At 46.5% G+C, this 18416-nt stretch overlaps 1 protein-coding gene across 1 annotated transcript in view; it reads right to left on the bottom strand.

The window, feature by feature from the left end:
- The window catches only part of CRACR2B (calcium release activated channel regulator 2B), a gene marked incomplete at its 3' end in the record, with an annotated part of 40932 nt that extends 34300 nt beyond the window's left edge, over window positions 1-6632 (bottom strand). The window contains exon 1 of the mRNA XM_081999961.1: window positions 6589-6632. The remainder of the gene's footprint in view (window positions 1-6588) is intronic.
- Window positions 6633-18416: the final 11784 nt, after the last annotated feature.

Below are 18416 nucleotides of genomic sequence, written 5' to 3'. Positions count from 1 at the left end.
TAATAGAGCCTTTATTCGTGTTAGCTGAACACTGCTAACAGTGTTGTGAAGTTGAAGGTAGACGCTGCTTTGAGTTCAGCAATCAGTAGGCAGATTACGCCTGCGTAACACCAAGCGTGTTGACCACAGAGTAAGTGCTCTGCTCTGCTGGTGATACCTACTGGCAAGGCAGGTAGGCAGGAGGCAAATTAACTTTCTTTGCCAGCCTAGATGTGGGAAAAGTAGGAGAGAAGACAGAGGACTTAGCACTTGATCTCAGACACGCTGGATCATTTTTGATTCAAAGTGAACACTTAACACTGGGAGCCCAGGCAAAGGAGATCCCTGTTGTCTCCTACTCCTCTTTTCCAAGGGCTGGTGAGGCAGGCAGGAACACCCCATAAGGAAGGCAAGCTCCAGATCTAAGCTGGCATTCAAAGCTCTTCAAATAGTCTTTACAGGAAATTACATAAATCCAGGGCAGCTCATCAGCTTGTTTAATTGAGCATCACTGGGAATTTCCTCCTGCCTTATCAGCCCCTTCAGTAAAGGGAGCACCTAAGTGCAGAGCTTACTGCACCAGAGACAACAGACAGAAGTCAGCACACTTCTGCTGGGCTCATGCCACTAGTTATTGAATAGCTAAGATGTCACCCAGGAACACTCAACACATGACGAGCACCACCTTGGCTGCTGCAGTTCAGCAAGGACACATTAGCAGAAATGCTGCTGTGGAGGTTCCTTTCACACCATGAGAGCAGCAGAGCCACTGGTACACAAAGCTCTTCCCCTGCTCTCAGGAATGCAACCACACTTAGTGTCCTGCAGAGAAAATTCATGCTGAAAGGAGGCATTCTTCAGTCCTGTGCTGATGAAGAGTGAGACACACTCCGTCAGTGTTCTTGAAGTACTTCAAGCACAACATTATATTACGCAGAAACAGCTATTTGTTGAGTAAGTGGATGAAAGGTGCTAATGGATACACAAAGCTTCAAATGCAAAAAATTTGTTGTTTGTGGAGTTGCCCATGTAGCCAATTCCCTAATGTCAGAGATAGTGAAGAATTGTCCCCAGTTGCTGTCTTCTTTAAGAAAAGAATCCAGGAGCCTCAGATAAAACTGAGTGGTGGCAGCTGCACATCAAAAAGGAGAAAGCACTTCTCTGCAAACCATTGGAGCATGGGACTTGCTGACATGGAATGTTGAGGATAACAGGTGTTCATGTGCTGCAGAAGTGGGTGTTTTTTTCTTCCCCAAGTTTGTCCATAAAGGACTATTACACAAAATATCTGTTTTGGTGAAAATCTTCTGAGCCACAAACAGCCAAAAGAGTGTACTAGGAAAGTATTGTTACACATTTTTGCCAGGAAGATGAGTGTATATGCCATTAGTTGCTGTTGGAGACAGTGCTTGTTCAGCCTGGCCATTCCTTAGCATGAATAGAGGCTGCTTTCTCATCAGGAGGAACCACCCTCAAAGTACACAGTCTTCTGCCAAAAGGACCACAGCATTTTCTGCATTTTCACCAAGGAGAGTCCTATGAACTGGACTTGGTACTCCAACAGCCAAAGGTCAGGCTTCTTCCCTCAACTATCACTGCCATCAAACCTATAACTTGGGTGCCAAACTCAGCTCAGACCTCCCTCTGAGTCCTCAGAGTCTCGCTGTCTGTGTAATACCAGAACAAAGTTTTTCCTTTCTAACAAGATGAATCTCTCTATGACAGCCTTGTCTGACCTCAGCAGGAAATCTCCTGGGCTGCAGAGTTACCTATGCACCCTTGTCCAGCACAGTCACTGTTTAAGTCAGTCACCCTCTCTAGGCAACCTTTCACTAGTTCTCACCTCTGTTGTAAGAAAGGGAAACAACTGGCGTTAGCTTTGTGGAGAATGATCTCTCTGCCACACAACCTCAGGATGCTGAAGGAGAAATGTGTTGACTGCTGCCTCTAGTTGGCTCCCAACCTTGTTCTGTCAACTTCTTCATTAAATTTCCCAACACCCACTAACTGTCCTGAGCTCAAGCCCCTTCTGCCCAGCTGCAAGGTTTCCTCAGCTGCTTCAGTGCCCTCTTTGTGCAAAGGCTAAAAATCCTGCAGCAATCCCATGTCACCTGGAGTACCACAGGTGTAAATTCACAGAAGTGGGGCAAGAGCCTTATCTTTGTTGATCAAGATCCTTGGTCTTAAAATCAAACTCATACAAACAAAAATTCCTAGCCTTATGCTGTCCTTAAATAGCTCCACCACCACACACTGCACAGATAAACTATCAAACCAGAACATCAGTCTACACAATCCCCTTTCAAAGGAGAAACTTCTTTTTGGTAAAGCACCCACTCACACTGCTTACTGAATACATGTGATAGATAGTCCAGCTGAGCCAGCAAGCTCTCTGCAGCACTTGAAACCTCCTTATCCAGAGGGCTACAACCGCAGGGGGGATGCATGAAGTTCAACCATCTTTTCCTCATCACTGGAAATGCACCCCCAGTCTCTCGAGACCTGGACATCGATCTCACTCCCCATAACCTTTTCTGGGACCAGAGGGAGAAGCTTTACCTCTCTACTCTGAATCTGCAAGATGCACTTAAAGGACAAAAACAGTTTGCAAAGACTAACAAGTAGGAATGAGTATGGAGAGGATTTCTAGGCACCACAACTCTCTGGAGAAGCCTCTCCGTGGCTGGTGATGTATTGGTTTTGCCCAGGAGCTATATATGGGACTCATGGACAGTTTGACCTTTCTGCAAATGCTATTAAAACAACAAACAGAGCTGAGGCAGCTGGGTGAAGCCAATTTCCAAGATGACAGTTAACCCATTCTCTGCCTCACAAAGCTGAAAACGGCCATATGCACAGGTGTGTGACACTTGGTTACCTGTAAGCTAAGGAGCCACCCTCGCAGTGGGTATAAAGGTAAATATTCACCCCTTCCTGTGAGCTACGGAAGTTCTGGCTGTGCTATGAAAAACACCTTTCCTGAAAAGCCAGTGTAATCTGTGCACTGGAAAAGGATGAAATCCATGCCCCAAGTAAAGACACCTCTTGGCTGTCAGACCATTGAGGGTGCCACAGGTGAAGTCTTGGATCAAGGAGTCGACACTCCCTCTCCCTCTTTAGGAGGGATCAGTTTGAATGTCCAAGAATTCCAGGATCTCCTACAAGATATCGGAAATATCCTCTCCCTTTCTCATTCGGGGGGACAATCACAACAAAATACTAACAGCCTCAGAGAAAAAAACAAAGAATGTTTTGAGCAGTCACGAGCCCTGAACTGCTCCTCCACAAAGCAGGATTACACACGCAATTGAAGAGCACATGCTCCCTGCATACCAGGCACAGCTTAGTGCAGGCAGCAATCAATGTAAAGAACAGTGTTTAAAGCAAACTTGAAGCAGATGCTGTCTGAGAGGTGCTTTTGTTCAACTTGTATGACTGCTCAGGGGAAGGTGACATTACTGGGGGGCGAAATATTCCCCTCTGACAAAACCTGTCACAGAGTCAGAAGCCCACAGCAGCAACGCTGACATAGGATTACAGAAAAAGGCTGGGGTGGCGCGGGAATGGGCGGGGTGGGGGGGGAGATAAAGGTATACTTATGAGACATAGTGGAAAATTTCCCGAGAAATGTTTTTAAAGTCTTCAAAAAGTATGCAGCACAAAATCCTTAGTTTTTAATCTAATCAGATCAAGACATCCGTTTCATAAGAAAACATCACAATACCACATATTCTAAGCATGTACTTTTTCCCCTTTACTTTGAAAACGTAACCATTGCAGCTATAACTCTAAATCTGCAGTTTCCTAAGTCAATGAGTTACTAGAATTAGTTAAGCGACCTGCAGAACCACATCAGAACTGATAGCAAGTTTCTTCAGTCCAACATTTGCAAAGATGTTGGGTGATCCAAACCGAAGCATTAACCATCTGTTAACTAAGCACCTCCAGTTCTTGAAAACCAATCAATAAATTTTCCCTCTTCTGTCAGGGGAAGAACAACTGTTTTCTACAGTGATATATGATGCTACTGCACTCAGCGAGTCTATGTCCCATTTCTACTCTGCTGCTTTAAAGCAAAACAAGGAAGTCGGAACAGAAAGTTCCTAGGGAGAAACCCTGCTGAGACACAGCAACGCACAAACTCATTCAGACTTCCTTCTACTCAAATAATTCCTTGCCCAGAAGAGACTTTCTTCCCTGCCCTCTACCCTGCTACACAACCTCATTTTCTCTCTCTGCAGGTGTCCCCAAATACCTTAGGTGGCAGGACAGTATCGCTCTCCTTCCCTGGAACTGGCAGTATATTCCACAGCAAAAAGCTAGCGGAGAACAAACACCACCACTGTAAATGAAGTATCAGCAGGTCCAAGCCAGGAGGTGTGGCTTGCAATGCTCCCTACGCATCTCATCCCCTTTCCAACATAGCCTAGTAGCCATCGGTTCAGAAAGCTGCACAAGAAAACCTGCCGTTAAGCTCACAAGGTAAATTCCTTGTAATCCTGCCTTGCGCACATCTGTGAAAGAGAAGGGCTTGTATCTGAGCTGCCTTAGGCAAGAGGGGAAGAAGTGGTAAGAAAGCAGATGATCCCTCGTTCATGCTGAACTTACCTTCCCTGAGAAACTCTAGCTGTGCTTGCAGGTAGCTCGTGGCTTACCTCACATCGGATTTCAACAAGGGCAGGGCTGGAAACTACCCCTGTGAATTCTGCCTCAAGTTTAATTCCACTTTTAGATAGCTGGCAACCTGTTTCACAAAAAGAAGTGCAGAGAGCTTAGGAAAGACGACAGGTAAAACACAAGATGACACGGCAAGAAACATCTTTCCAAAGCATTGTAAAACACACCCCAGGGGTGGGGTGCACACCCCAGGACTTTCTCACTAAAGCAGCCAGAGATGCCACCCTCTATCTTGCCAAAGCACCCCTCTATCCCACAGTACCGTCAAAAGAAAGCAAACCCTTCCCGCTGACAGTTGGAGGTGCTGTTGGGGATTTGTTGCTCAATGGCAACTCCAGGGCCTCCAGGCAGCATGAAGTTGCCCTCAGCCGTGCCTGAGAACTTCTAGCTAGGTCCCCTAGCTAGGCCTGAGGACTTCTTGGAAGCTGACAAAGAAAAGAAAAAAAAGAGATGTGGAGACCCTGGCAGGCTGGGTCATTGTCACCTGTTACGGTTTTGTCTCCTTTGCTCACCCCTGCCCCAAATGCCTCTTTGTGTCAGCCCTCAAGGATAATATTTGCCCAGCAAACAAGCTTTGACATATAAGTCATGAGCAGGCAAGCCTAGCCTCTGCAGAGGGCAAAACCCATTCATCCACTGATTCCCACTGAGAAGACTCCAGCTGGTATCTGAACAGCAGAGACCTCATCAACCTGCAAACAGAGGAGATGCAAATAGCCCCATCCTCCCAGCAGCTGATGGGACCTGCAGAAAGCAAAGGTAAAGGTGGGTACTTCCCCATTTATTTTAAGAAGATTATTTCAAACCCCAGATTAAAAAATGGACATGAAGACTACTACAAACCATCACATTTGTCTTTAATAGAGGTTTAATGGAGATAGCAAGCTCCCCCAAGCTGTCTGTGAGGGCTCTGTGCTGCCAGAGGGCACCTCTGCTCCTCTCTAACCAGGACGATCACCTCTCCACTCCTCATGGGCTCAGCTTTGCCTTAGCCCTAAGACCACATATCCTTTGGGGCAGGCTCTAGCTCCATAACTGAGGCAAATAAACCCAAACAAACACAGACCAAGTGAGTTACCTGCCTCTGAGCAGGAAAGTTTACTCACCATTTTGTTTACTGTTGCTGCAGAGGTGATGCTTAACACTGAACCATGGTCTCAGCTAGGATGCTGCTAAAACAGCACAAAAAAGGGAGCAAACTGCTCTTCTGTACCTCGCAGCCTGTCCTGTCTCTAATCTTCTTCTGGGGTTCTTTATAAAGCTTCTCTTAGTACTGACCAGAACAAAAAAAGCTTATCAAACACAAAAAATAAATAGCATTTTGGAGCCACATTAATGAATCCTTAGTGTTACATGGATAAAGGTCAGGAAATGAAAAAAGTTACAGTTCCCATAGTAATGCTAATTCAAACATACTGCACATCCTGCGTATTTAGTGGTACACATTTAAAAGAAAAAGGCTTCATCCACCAATGCCAAAAAGGTTTTTGGTTTAGTACAGACACTTGACTACCACCCCCCACATGCAACACATTGTTCAGAGAAGAGGATTTTCAGATCAAATTTGATTAAGCCAATCTAAGCATCATTACAGCTCCCCATCTCTAGGGCAATAGCAAGAGCTCTCAAGCTTGATTACAGACTGAACGTTATTTGCCCAACCGGAATAGAGGAAATGGACCCAGGCGTCAGAACGGGTTGAGTCACCAAATCGCAGCTGGTGACGATTCTGCACTTGGATGCAGCCGGGAGGTGGTAAGGAAAGAGAAGGAGAATAACCAACCAACCTACACACACCTGTAACTAGTAACTGTTAATCCATTTCTATAATGTTCATTTCTTTGATACTGATAGCCTGAAATATCCCCCTGCCTAGTATCCCACCTCATAATTCCAGAAACAGGTTGTGAATGAACTACAGCTGTGCAAGGCCTCTCTCCAGCACAAATCTGGGTATTGCTCTGCTCTCCAAGCTCCTGAGGTCTTATTTTCATGCTTTACATAAAGCCCACATCATTCTTCCCAGAGAGAACAGCTACAAGTGGTCCATTTGCATTTAGCAGCTTCAACTGAGCAACCAGATTTGCATGGGAAGCAAAAGACTCTTTTTGTGCTATAGAAAATGCATTAAATCAAAGGGGTTTATGCATCTGTATTGGAGCAGAGGATTACTCCTCTGGCTCTGTGTCTGGGAGGGAGGAAAGGTAGAGCAGAGATCTTGCAAACTCCTTTAAGAGGCAAAGAGGGGAAGGAGGAAGGCAGCTCTCAAGCACAGGAGCAAAACATGCGATGGAAGAAACGTGTACATTTGTGGGGGCATACGCATGTGTCCTTTTCCCCTCCAATAAATCTGAATTCTTTTCCTAGTTCCTGTGATCTTAGACAGAAGGGCACAGTTCAGGACAACATACACCTCTGAACTTCAAAAACCTGATAGGTGAAGAGGCTCTGGCAGTGCTGCTGCTGAAGAGGTCCTCAGCCCTGCTAGACACCAGGGTACCTCTACAGCCCTACTCAGAGGGCACCGAGCTGATGGAGCTGCTCATGGAGTGACATTAACCCCAGAGTCTGCAGCAGGACACAGACACAGGAACACACAGCAGAAGTCTTTCTGCCCACAGGGTTACTGAATGGCTGTTTCTCACTCACACCCCTCAGGCCCTTGCTGTCACCATTCCTTGAGGTGCACCCACCTTCCCTTTTGGGCTCCGGCATCAAGTCTCCAACTTTTAAAAAGGCTTTGCAACCTTCCCCACAGCTGTAATGCCTGGCTATTCCTCAAAATTGCACAAATCCCAAACAGCATCTAGCCACACCTGCCAAAGGTAACAAGGATTTGGTCATACTTTATCTTGTCTAAGCGTCGATGACGCTTATCTTCCTTCTTGGGCAAAGCTCAGCAGCTCTGCACCTGCCAAGGAGGGGAGCTGGGCAGAGGACAGGAGCTTCAGCCTCCAGCGATTCACACCAGAGCAGGACAGCTCTGCTGGCCTGACAGTCCCACCCCACAAACAGCAGGGCATTTAGTCTGCAAGCAAGGATTATGGGGAAAATAAGGCTCAACAATATTTACACATCTCATGTCACCTTCACCTCAGCTGCTAGCACAGGCATATAGGTCACCTTCCCTAGACACAGCACAGCCACCATGCTAGTCATTGCCAATAGATAAGCCAGTCAATTTTATTTTACAGGGAGTCACACCATTTGTCTGGAGAGAAGACCTCAACATCCATCTTGCTGTCAACCTACAGGTCACCTAAAACTTAAATTCCCAGATGGAGATGAGCTTAGTTTCATCCTCTTTGTTTTACAGAGGGGAAACTGAGGCAGATAAAAGCACTACTCTTACTCAGAGACATTTTGCTGAATGAGATGGAGAGGTATTCAGCTACTATAACAGTGAGGGACACACAGTTTTCCTGTATTATACGTTAGACATGCCTCCCCACACCTGCACCTCTCCCAAGCTCCCACTATGTCCAACCAAAGGCTTACAGCTAGCCTGCAGTCTGCTTCTAACTGTCCTTTTCCAGAGGCTGGAGTCGCCTAGCTATGCCCAGACATAGCTGGATTTTTCCCAAAAAGTTTGCTTTCCGTAACCTAAATGACATATTTAGGCATTCCACAATTTTATTTTTAACATCACACAGCTACCAGTCCTACTCCTCCAAAAGTCTGCAGATATCCTGTTTGTTGTTCTTTTGAAGAGCTTGAGATAGGAAGCAATAAACAGCTAGACACTGTTACCTTGATTGCAAGGATACAACAACCAGACTCCACATTTTTCAAGCCTTTATTGCATCGCTTTAGCCTTTATCGAGCACAAGATAAAGACTAATTCTTTCAAAAAGCTGCAGAAGAGGTCTTAAGAGCTCTCCCCTTATTCATCCTGTCATGTCCTCTTCAGAGATACAGGCTGCGTCAGCCCATGATACATCACATGCTGTGAACAGTGACATCATTGTACCTGCCAGCATCTTAGCAGCATAACAAGCTTGGGCCAGCCCCATGCCCAGACAGCGCTGGACCAGCACAGCAGATGTCAGGACGTTCAGGGCTCCCAGTCACATTTTTAGAGGTCTCCTACCACTCTCAGAAGAGCAAAAACCTTTCCTTTCAGGTGTATGTAATCCTCAAACATCTTTCTGAACGAGGCAGTCCCTTTCACATAGATGGGGCCATTAACTTTTGCAGAAAAGTGATATAAAGTCTTGTACCAGCACAGAGATTAAAACTACAGAAGCAGGGACAACAGCTCCTCCTTCAGATGACATCTCTGCTAAATTAACTGCAATTGCACCCTTTGCTAGATAGAAAGCGGGATTATGATGAGCCTCTTTGCTCCAATCTTATTACTTGACAGGTTTTTCCCTAGTTATGCCAACGAGATGACAGCACTGCACCCTTCCAGAGTGTTGTACCATACCCCATTTCCTCCAAATAACCCAGCGATTAAAGTCATGGTCTCTAAGAGCACAAGACAGTATTTTTTCCTGCCTTAGTGCTCTGTGAAACACAGTTGAGAGAAAAACATTTGCTTAAAAATTCCACAGGGCTTCCCAGTCATGTTGCCCCACCCCAAACAAAGCACAGGAAAGCCCACCATACCTCCAGACTTCATTTGAAAGTTCACAGTACCACAACCTATACACAACCCACAACAGCTATTAACCCAAGATTTAGCATTGTTTTCTCCCAAAGCTCACAAATTTTGTTACTCCACTTGAGGCCCCTAGGTCCTGCAGTCAAGTGAAATACTGAGATTGAAGCATTCCTACCAGCTTATACAAACGTGTGGAAATCTCCAAGACAATCAGAAATCAGCATGAGAAAGCAAATTAAGAACATAATTTTCAAAAAAAGCCAAAACACTTGTGTCATCCCATGGCACTTTTTTTTTTTTTTTTTGATGTCTGGCTTGATGTTTTTTTAAAAGCTCATGGCTGGCAAACCTTTTGAACATATGGCCTGAAAAGAGCACATTGTGCTCCTTGCCACAGCAGAAACACACAGGGAATATGTAGCAAATCCACCCCAGTGCTCCTTGCACAGCTGCAGAGGTCAGGTTTGCTTAGCAAAAGCTGCAATTAGTTCCATGCATAGGGAAATCCTCGGCATCAGCCAAGAAATTAAATCTTTAGGATGCAGGATGGGAAAAAGAGAACACTGCTAGAAAAACATTAAGAGGGGTAATCAGATCATCGACAGCATCTCCCTTTCAAGCTGCTGGGCTAGCCACACCTCAAAGGATACTCAGTGGCAAGGCACAGAAGCCTCACTAATTGTTGCAATTCTGCTCTTTTGATGCAACAACAAAATGGATCTTTCAAAATTCCAGCATTCAAATCAAACCAACTATTTCAACCTCAGACTCTACATGGACAGCAAGCAAAGGTGTCTGGCAGGAGCAGGGAAGACACTGCAGTGGAAGACAACACATTTGTTACAGATGAAGTCTCTTGTCACTGTCTTTAAATCTGGGATGAGCTCCAGCAAGCAGGCAAGGAGAGGTGGGAGGATTTGGTCCCCAGAGCAGCCTTATTAAATCAAAAAGACAATAAAATAAAAAAGAGTTACATGGTGACTATATTATGGAAACCAAATCTAGTTTATTTTACATAAGGATCAATATCTGCAAAGCTCTCTGACCATGAAGAACATTGTGCATGGAGCTGTGCTCATATGATTTATGTTTCTTGCCAATTGCCCTCATCCCATTAGTTTATTCTCTGAGGCTGCCTGGCAAGGTCATGAGTAACAGCAGACCCCCAGCACTGTCTGTGTGCTGCTAAAGTCGGCTCCACATGGAGTCCTTTGCAATACAATCTTTCAGACCAGTAGATGGTAGGGTCTTGATTCATTAGATGCATCAAATTGGGGTGGGGGGAAAAATCTTCCCATTTGATGTGGACATAACCACCAAGCAGACTCTCCAGTCGGACAGTTTATGCTACCCAGCTTAGCTTGCCACAGCAGAGAGACCAAGAGAAGAGTGATGCTTTGAAGAACGAGAACATTGTTTAGCTAGCAAGGTAGCTTCAGAGAGGTTTTATACCACTTATGAAAGGTCCTAAACTTTACTCCTCGGGCCTCACATCAAGTCTCTGTGCAGGAGGATGCCCTGGCAAAGAGAGGATTCTTCTACTCCAGCGCGTTGCAGTTTCTCAGAACCTCCTCTGAACTACCTGAATTGGCAAGCGAAAGGACAGACTAAACAGATTATCTGTTTGATCTAGAAAAGCAATTCCCATAGCCCTCAGGAGATGTGTATGTATCTTCATCTATATATATCTTCATCTGTATATACCAGCTTATATGAGCCTCAGAAATAAATATAGCTGTGGAACATGAAAAATAAGATGCAATTCCCCCTGAACCTGGGTAAGGCAAGGCTAGAAGTTACCAGTTTTCTGATGGCCCCTTGATGCACAACAGCCATCATCTCCATCAGAATAAGCAAGGACTCAACAGGTCACGTCTAAACAGGCAGGCTGTGTTTGGATATTCCTGCCTCCTCAGGATATTCCTGAGCACGGCCGTCTCTCTGTGTCAAGGCTGGTGATTGCTGGCCTCTTTTCCCCTTGGCTGTTTTCAGGAAGTCCTGCAGGAAGGACCTGAGGTTCAGCACACAAGTTCACTGAAGTGCATCCCATGTGCACGGGATGTTAAAGACAACTGCAGACTTAAGAGAAGCAAAGCTCTGGTATTTTCTCCTTCCAAAGGGAAGAAGAAGCAGCACTAACGCAGCTACCATAGGGACACACAACATCTTTACTGCGCAGTGTCACCTGCACCTGGATGATCTTGCTGGATCAGCAAGAAAGAACATTCCCTCAACAGAGGATGCTGAAATAAAATGAGAAAAGATCTCTATTGTCGTCCAGCATGTAAGACCAAAGCCCCTGGACCTCACCTCAAAGGAGCCTGCAGGCTTCAAAGCAACAGAGGAGGGGAGAAGGCAGAAGGGACAGCAGCTCCCCAGCCCAGACCCCCCCAGGGCATTGCTCCCCATCCCACAGCCACAGCTACGCCTCAGGAGCAGTGTGTGGTAGAGAAGGCGGCTCTGCACAGGAACGTGGATCCTCTGTACCCACCCCTCGCCAGCAAGGGACCACCGACAGCTGAGGACGAGGCAGGTATGTTGCTCTGGACACGTGAGATCCCCCGCAGCAGACCCAGCCCCCCGACCCTCCGTGCCCCTCTCCCCACAGCCGCAGGGAGGGACGGGGGAAGCCAAGGAGGCGAGGGAAAAGGCACCGCCAGGGCCCTTCGCTGGGGCGGCCGCTCCCCAACACCTCTCCTGCCAGGACCTGTGGGGGTCCTGTCCTTGAGGGGGTTCTGCCCGGCGGCCCGGGCGACAGAGGCCGCACAAAATGGCGGGGGGACAGCCGCCCCTGTGAGGGGGGACCCGTCCCCAGGGGCAACGCGCCTTCAGCCCTCCCGCTCTGCCCGCTGCTCCGCTGCTGGTGCCGCCGGCGGTGCTGTCCGCCCCGGGGAGATCCTCACACCTCTTACCTGATCCGGCAAAGGGGGCGCCGAGCGGGCACCTGCGGCCGCCCTGCCCGGGGGAGCGGGAGAGCGGAGCCGCCGCTGGCGCTGGCGCTGGCCCCGACCCGGAAATGAGCGGGACCGCGGGCGGGCGAGCGAGGGAAAACCCGCCGTCCAGCCGGGCCAGGCCGGGGAGCCCGGGGCCGCCTCCCCCCGCCCCTCGGGCCGAGCGGCAACACCCACCCCCCGCCCCGACCCAGGCAGCTCCCGAAAAAGACGAAACCCGCGGCCTGGGGCTCGCACGCCCGGCGCCCAGGCTGGCTTGTGGAGGGAAGATCAACTTCAGCGATTAACGGCACCGACTTGGGACGCTTAGTTTTGCTGTCATTAGAGATGAAAAAGCTGCTTTAACAGCTGCAGGCTGTAACACTAATTACAACTTATACACGTCCCGTGATAGCACATAACAAAAGTATCTTTCTACACTTCACCGCTGTCAAAGGACTGGAAAAAGGGGGAAAAAAACAAACAAGCAAAAAAAAGAAGCCAAGCCCTATCAGACAGCTGCAGTAACAAACCCCAGCCGATGTAGTGTTATTTTCCCTGTCCCACCCAGCTGGCAGTACCTGAGGGGTGATGCGTGGCTCCCCTGGCTTTGCCCAGAGTCCAAGGACCAGTGGTTTCCCTGGGCTCCAGGTGGAGATTAACCGGGGCAGACAGATACACAGCAGCCAGTACCATCTCTTTCACCAAGTAGTAAACCAAGGGTTCAATTTCCTCAAAAGATGCTGCCCCTGGATTGGAGAAGTTTAAAATTTGTGAATAATTTTTAACTTGCCAAGCATCTGCAACTCCCACAAGATGGTGCTTAATTGCTCTTGGAAAACAGGGTCTACCCGAGGCTCCAATGAAACAGAGACTAATATCATGTGGGCCATTTTGTCTTGAGGAGAATGCACTATTTTTCACCTCTATGTCAATGCCACATTCATTGCATGCTGATGAATGTTTACCCTGTGAGGATTTTGAACAGGATGAACTGGATAGGGCCCAGCAAAACAAACCCACAGCATACAGTGCATTCAAAAAATATTTAATAACTCTTTAAATAGGAAGGCAAGCAATCTACCACAGCCAGGTAAATACATTGAGAAAGTTTTTATTAGAAGGTATATTTCTGCCAAAATAAATAGTTACATTTTCTTCAGCAAAACATTAGAAAAAAGAATCAGGAGAAAAAAAAAGCATCAACAATTTAATACTGAACTTTTAAAGTGACTGTGAACACTACTTAGTGACATTGCCGTGTAAATATATGACTTCCATATGCTATTGCTGGTCTAGTTGCTGCTCTGACATCCATAATTTCCACCAGATCTCCATGTGTGTTGTGTGCTTAAGGGTCTTCTCAAACTCAGTGACAGCAGCAGAGTTCCAAGACACATTTAGTTCAAAGAGCTGCTTTAGGTGCTGTTTTCAAAAGCAAGATAAAAACCCAAAAGAAAAAGGCTTTTATTTCAGAGTTACATTTCTTGGTCTTCTGTGTGGAACTAGAGGTTTCCCCTCCCTGTGCAGGAAGGCTGATGGGGATCCACACAAGTGAGACGGACGCGGATAGAGACTGTCCTAGTGGAGCTGCCTACAGATTGGAAACAGAGCAATGTCCCATGGGTAGGGAAAGTGGAAGGAGGGAGAGGAGAGGGCAACAAGCACGGCTGCATTCAGAAAGGCAGACACCACAGGGCCATGGAGGGCAGGCAGGCCAGAGCCCACTGTAAAGGCACAGGGTGTGTTTGGCACGAACTGGCTGATGTGGCAGCCAGGTGAGGTGGTCCATTCTCTCATTGATTTCAGGGGAAGAGAGGAAACAAAGCTTGGGAAAAAAAAAACCTCCAACCTGTTGGCAAGGCCTTCTGACTTTGGCAATGCTCAGCCCTGCCACCCACCAGATCTAGCACGTGTTTAGCAGAAACAGAACCCTAAGGGAAACACACACAGAATTTCAGCTATTTTTCCCACAACCACTTTGGCGAAAGTGAGAGCTCTTCTCTTGGAGGAAGGAGTGAAATACTAGTTTAGTTTTTTTTAAATGGGCAAAACCACTTGGGAATATATAAGTAGTACTAGGGACACCCCGGTGGTGGCAGACAGCAGATCCTCTTTTATTCTCTGGTCTGAGTGTTGCAGATGCACAGCCCTCCAAGTAGTCATGAGAAAACAATTCCTAGGTCCTATAGACAGTGGTCAGAAGAGAAGCATTTTCTCCTACTCCTTGAAAAATCAGCTTGCAATAATATTAACAGTCAGGCAGGCAGCAAACCAAATCATCATAGCACATGCATTGTGGCTTAAAAAGCATGCCATAGATACGGACTGTTGTACACAACATAAAACAACTCTACAGTGTTGTAGAGGTTAGGGGCTGGTTAGATGCAGAAGAACTTCACCTTAGCCTTGTTAGAAGCACCTAGTACCTGTGTCACAGGAAGGAGAAAAAGAAGTGGATTCCTGAATGCACAGACCCTTATGTGAAACCGTGGAAACTGCAAGGGTTGGAACTCTTGCAGAGTTCAAGTGAATGCTGTAAGGACAATTGGACATGGACTGCAAGATGAACTTTTGTTCCAGGAACCTGACCTCTCAGCCACAACATACTGGAGAGCAGACAGGCCCTGCCAACTACCCACTGGGCTGCCCAGCCACATGTGTTACTGAAGAAGGGACTAACTGCTACAGACAATTACCTTGTTCCTATGAACTTAACAAGTGTAGGTTAATAGCAGCTGCTGCCCAGAAGACGATGCATGCTGTGAGGTACATGGTAGAACAAAGGCTTGAAGAATTCCAGTTAGCACTATCACAATAAAACCCTCCAGGTCCAACCTAGAGCCTTTCCCAGGTTACCAGGGATTTCAGAGAAGTGGAGTCTGATCTAGACAAGGCAGCACTGCATAACAAAAAGTATTCTTCAAAAGCAGCCACAGTCCTTTTCCTGCACCAGTGGGCTAGAAGATCTTCCCTATTGTCTTCATCCTTCACAATCTGTGATGAATAAGCAGCAAGAATTTCAAGCAAATGCATGAAACTTCTCTTAAGGAAGAGGAGGGTAGCTTAGGATATTTTTAAGAGAACTGCAGTTCCTTTATCAGAGCTTGAATCTATAAAGCCAATAAGCTATCATACAACAGACATTACATCATCTGGGGAATAAACACAGGCAAAGAAAGCATTAATACGGAGTGGTGCTTTCCCAGTATCCGTTCACACCCTGCAAATTAGCGTAGGGAAAACAGGAGTTTCCTCCCTGAAGAGTTAGACCTTTATATTTAAAGCCAGGCTTTGGTTTGTGGTTACAGTTTGAAGTGTACAAAAGCTTCACTGAGAGGTTAGTAAAATAAATGACAGATGAGGTGAAACACAGAACGGAACTCAGGCCTTTTACCAGGCACAGTGGTTAGTCTGTTGAAATGCATGGACCAGAACCAGCAAGTCTTCTGGATCAGAGCACTGGAAGACAGCAGCACCAGCCCAATTGGTTCTGATGCAAGAGGAGAACAGAGGAGATTCAGGGGATAAGACTGCCAAGCTCCAATTTCTTAGCACACTCTGTTGCCAAGAGAATTTTGTTTCATACTTTAGTGGTTTACATAATCACTCAGTGGTTTTACCAGTCCAGGAAGAAGGGATAAAAAAACAGTTGCATCATTTTCTCCACCCGTATATTAACACAAACAAGACAGAGTCAAAAGGGCAGCAGCTTCTAAGCAAAAGATTTTCTTCATCCAGCTTTGCTCCTCACCAATGTTTTGCTTCTGGATGAAATGACCTTATTTCTTGCCACTAAATAGCTGTATGTTCTTGACAATTACTCTGTGTGCATTCTGTCTGTGGCAGAAGAGATACATTGTCCCCTCTGTCTGTGGGACAAGAAATACAGATTTGGCAAACTAAGCAGCTGTGCATGTGCCATTCCCCCAAAGAAGGTAGCCCAAAGCAGTGGAATAAAAGAAATCCCACAGCAAACCACAAAATAAACACCTTCTCTCAATTCCAATTTTCAATGAAATTCATTATGCTCCCACTGACTGACAGCAGCTTGCTGCTGGTTCACTTCGATTAGAGTTACATCAATTTATCAGTAAGCTTTTTCCACAGGCTTTAGACAAGCACAAGACTGACTTGTTTTATAATCCAATATACCAATTCCGGTTTCAGAATCCTCCAGTTTCTCTTCCCATAGTGACTTCCCTGTTCCCTAATAGTGTTAACTATGTGAACCTTAAGACTAAATCTGTCTGCATAAATGCAGGCCTGCTTCATAAGCTATGCAGGCCTTTGTGTTTTTAAATAGGTAGGTTACATCCAGGAAGCGCAGCGGGGTGACACTCTAAGTCACAAGTCTGTATTTGCACTGGCATCTCCCGGACAGTTGGTTAGCACCACAGCTGCCCAGTCTATTGCCTCATAGCTTGCAATGGCCACTGCAGAAAAGACCTGATGCTTATCACAGTCTCCACCACAAACACTCAAACCCACACCTAGTGCACAATTGTGTTGGTAGGAAACAGCACCCACCACCTCACCCACACTGCTTGTGCTCAAGCAGATTCGCTACTTTCTCCAGCTATTAGTAGAACTTCTGGGGTTATTTTTCCTTTCTAAATCAAAGGTGCAAAAGAGAGTCTATTATAAATCACTATAGGCTATGTAATCAGCTTCAGATACCCTGTCCTGCTCCCCAGCAAAGAGAGCATATGTTGCTTTGGCCAGTTGCATACTGTTTGTGCTAAGAGAGGTAGAAGACGCCTCATGCAGCTAGGCACACTGCAGAAAAAGATACCAGGAGCTGGTTTTGTGTCATAGTGAGAGGACTTAAGCTTAAGTACACGCATTCCCCACAGGAAGCCATGTCTCACCCTGCAAAGAACAGAGTTCATGCTTCTGCACAGTAAGTCACAACCAGACCACCATCGAGAAGGCAGTACCTTACAAGGCAGAGTCCTGCTCTGCTACAGGCCCACTAGCTCTGATCTTTTAAGGGACAAGGCAAATGTAGACAGTTCCAAGTGGGTTGCATGTGCACCAACACTCCCAACTTCACTTCCACTTCTCATCCTCCCTCTATTGCTAGCTGCGGAGCTGTACCTGTGAGCTACAACATGAGACAAGGCAAGCTGTGAGGCTGGTATAGCTACAAGCCTACATCCTTCTCACTCCAAAGCCTCAATGTCCAAACACTTCGAGCAAAAGATAGAGCCAAGCCCCAGTTTTGCAGGAGATCCTTTCTATATCACCCACTTGGAATTTCCTTCAGTTGTGTGGTCCCTTAAGGGACAAAGCCTGACCCCTGATCAGAGGCAGCCACTTCTCCAGCACTTGCTGTGACACTCCACCACAAACCTCTCAAAAATAACACGCACTGCACAATCTCACCTTCCTACAAGCACTTCACATTGCTTCAGCTGCTAAGTTGATCCTGAGACAAGTCAGGCTGAGCTTTTCCAGGGCAACCCCACAGTAATTCCATTCACAGCAACAGGAATGGGGCCTCAAATTCAATATGTTTCCCTGGAAAAAAAATCTGTCCAAATTACCTCTTTAAAATAAGCTCAATGACTTACTTAACACTCAGAGTTCAAGCTGCAGAAGTTCCATGAGGACAAAAAAAAAGGGAGACCAGAACAACATGAACCAGGGTAAATATATAACTTTTCTACATTTCTGCAGACCCGGTGCAGTCTGCAGCAGGTCCAGCTCTGGCTTCCAGTGGGAATGCAGTTAAGGGAGAGAACTGAGGCAAAGAAGAGATTTGGAAAAGAAAAGCTCAAGAGGAGATTTGGAAACAATGAGAAAAATTGGTTTGGCAAGAGGCTACTGAAAGTTGAAACTTTCAGTAGCACAAAGAGCTAAGGGATGTCAGATGATTTAAAAAAGAACAAGACTCATGCTCTAAAAAAACAAAGAAAGCTAAAAGCTGTATGAACTTGAGCGCATCATCTACGTCCTGATTACTTGGTGGTAAAAAGCCAACGGCAATTCAAAGTGCATTATTTGGGACAGCCCAGCTGGGTCAGCATCAGCCTGGTCACGGGCAATGTCCAGGCCTCAACACAAGTCTAGAGCAAGGTATCAGCCCACGTGTGCCTTTGAACACTGAGATCCCTTGCCTAGCCCAGTGGGCAATGAATGGCTACAGTCAATTCCACCAGTCTCCATCCCAGGGAAATCCCCTTTGCAGCATATTCGTGAGCACAGGGCAGCCCCGCTGC

Source organism: Phaethon aethereus (assembly GCF_964289735.1).
Source record: "Phaethon aethereus genome assembly, chromosome: 5".
Taxonomy (NCBI): domain Eukaryota; kingdom Metazoa; phylum Chordata; class Aves; order Phaethontiformes; family Phaethontidae; genus Phaethon; species Phaethon aethereus.
This window is presented reverse-complemented; position numbering and strand designations above follow the sequence as displayed.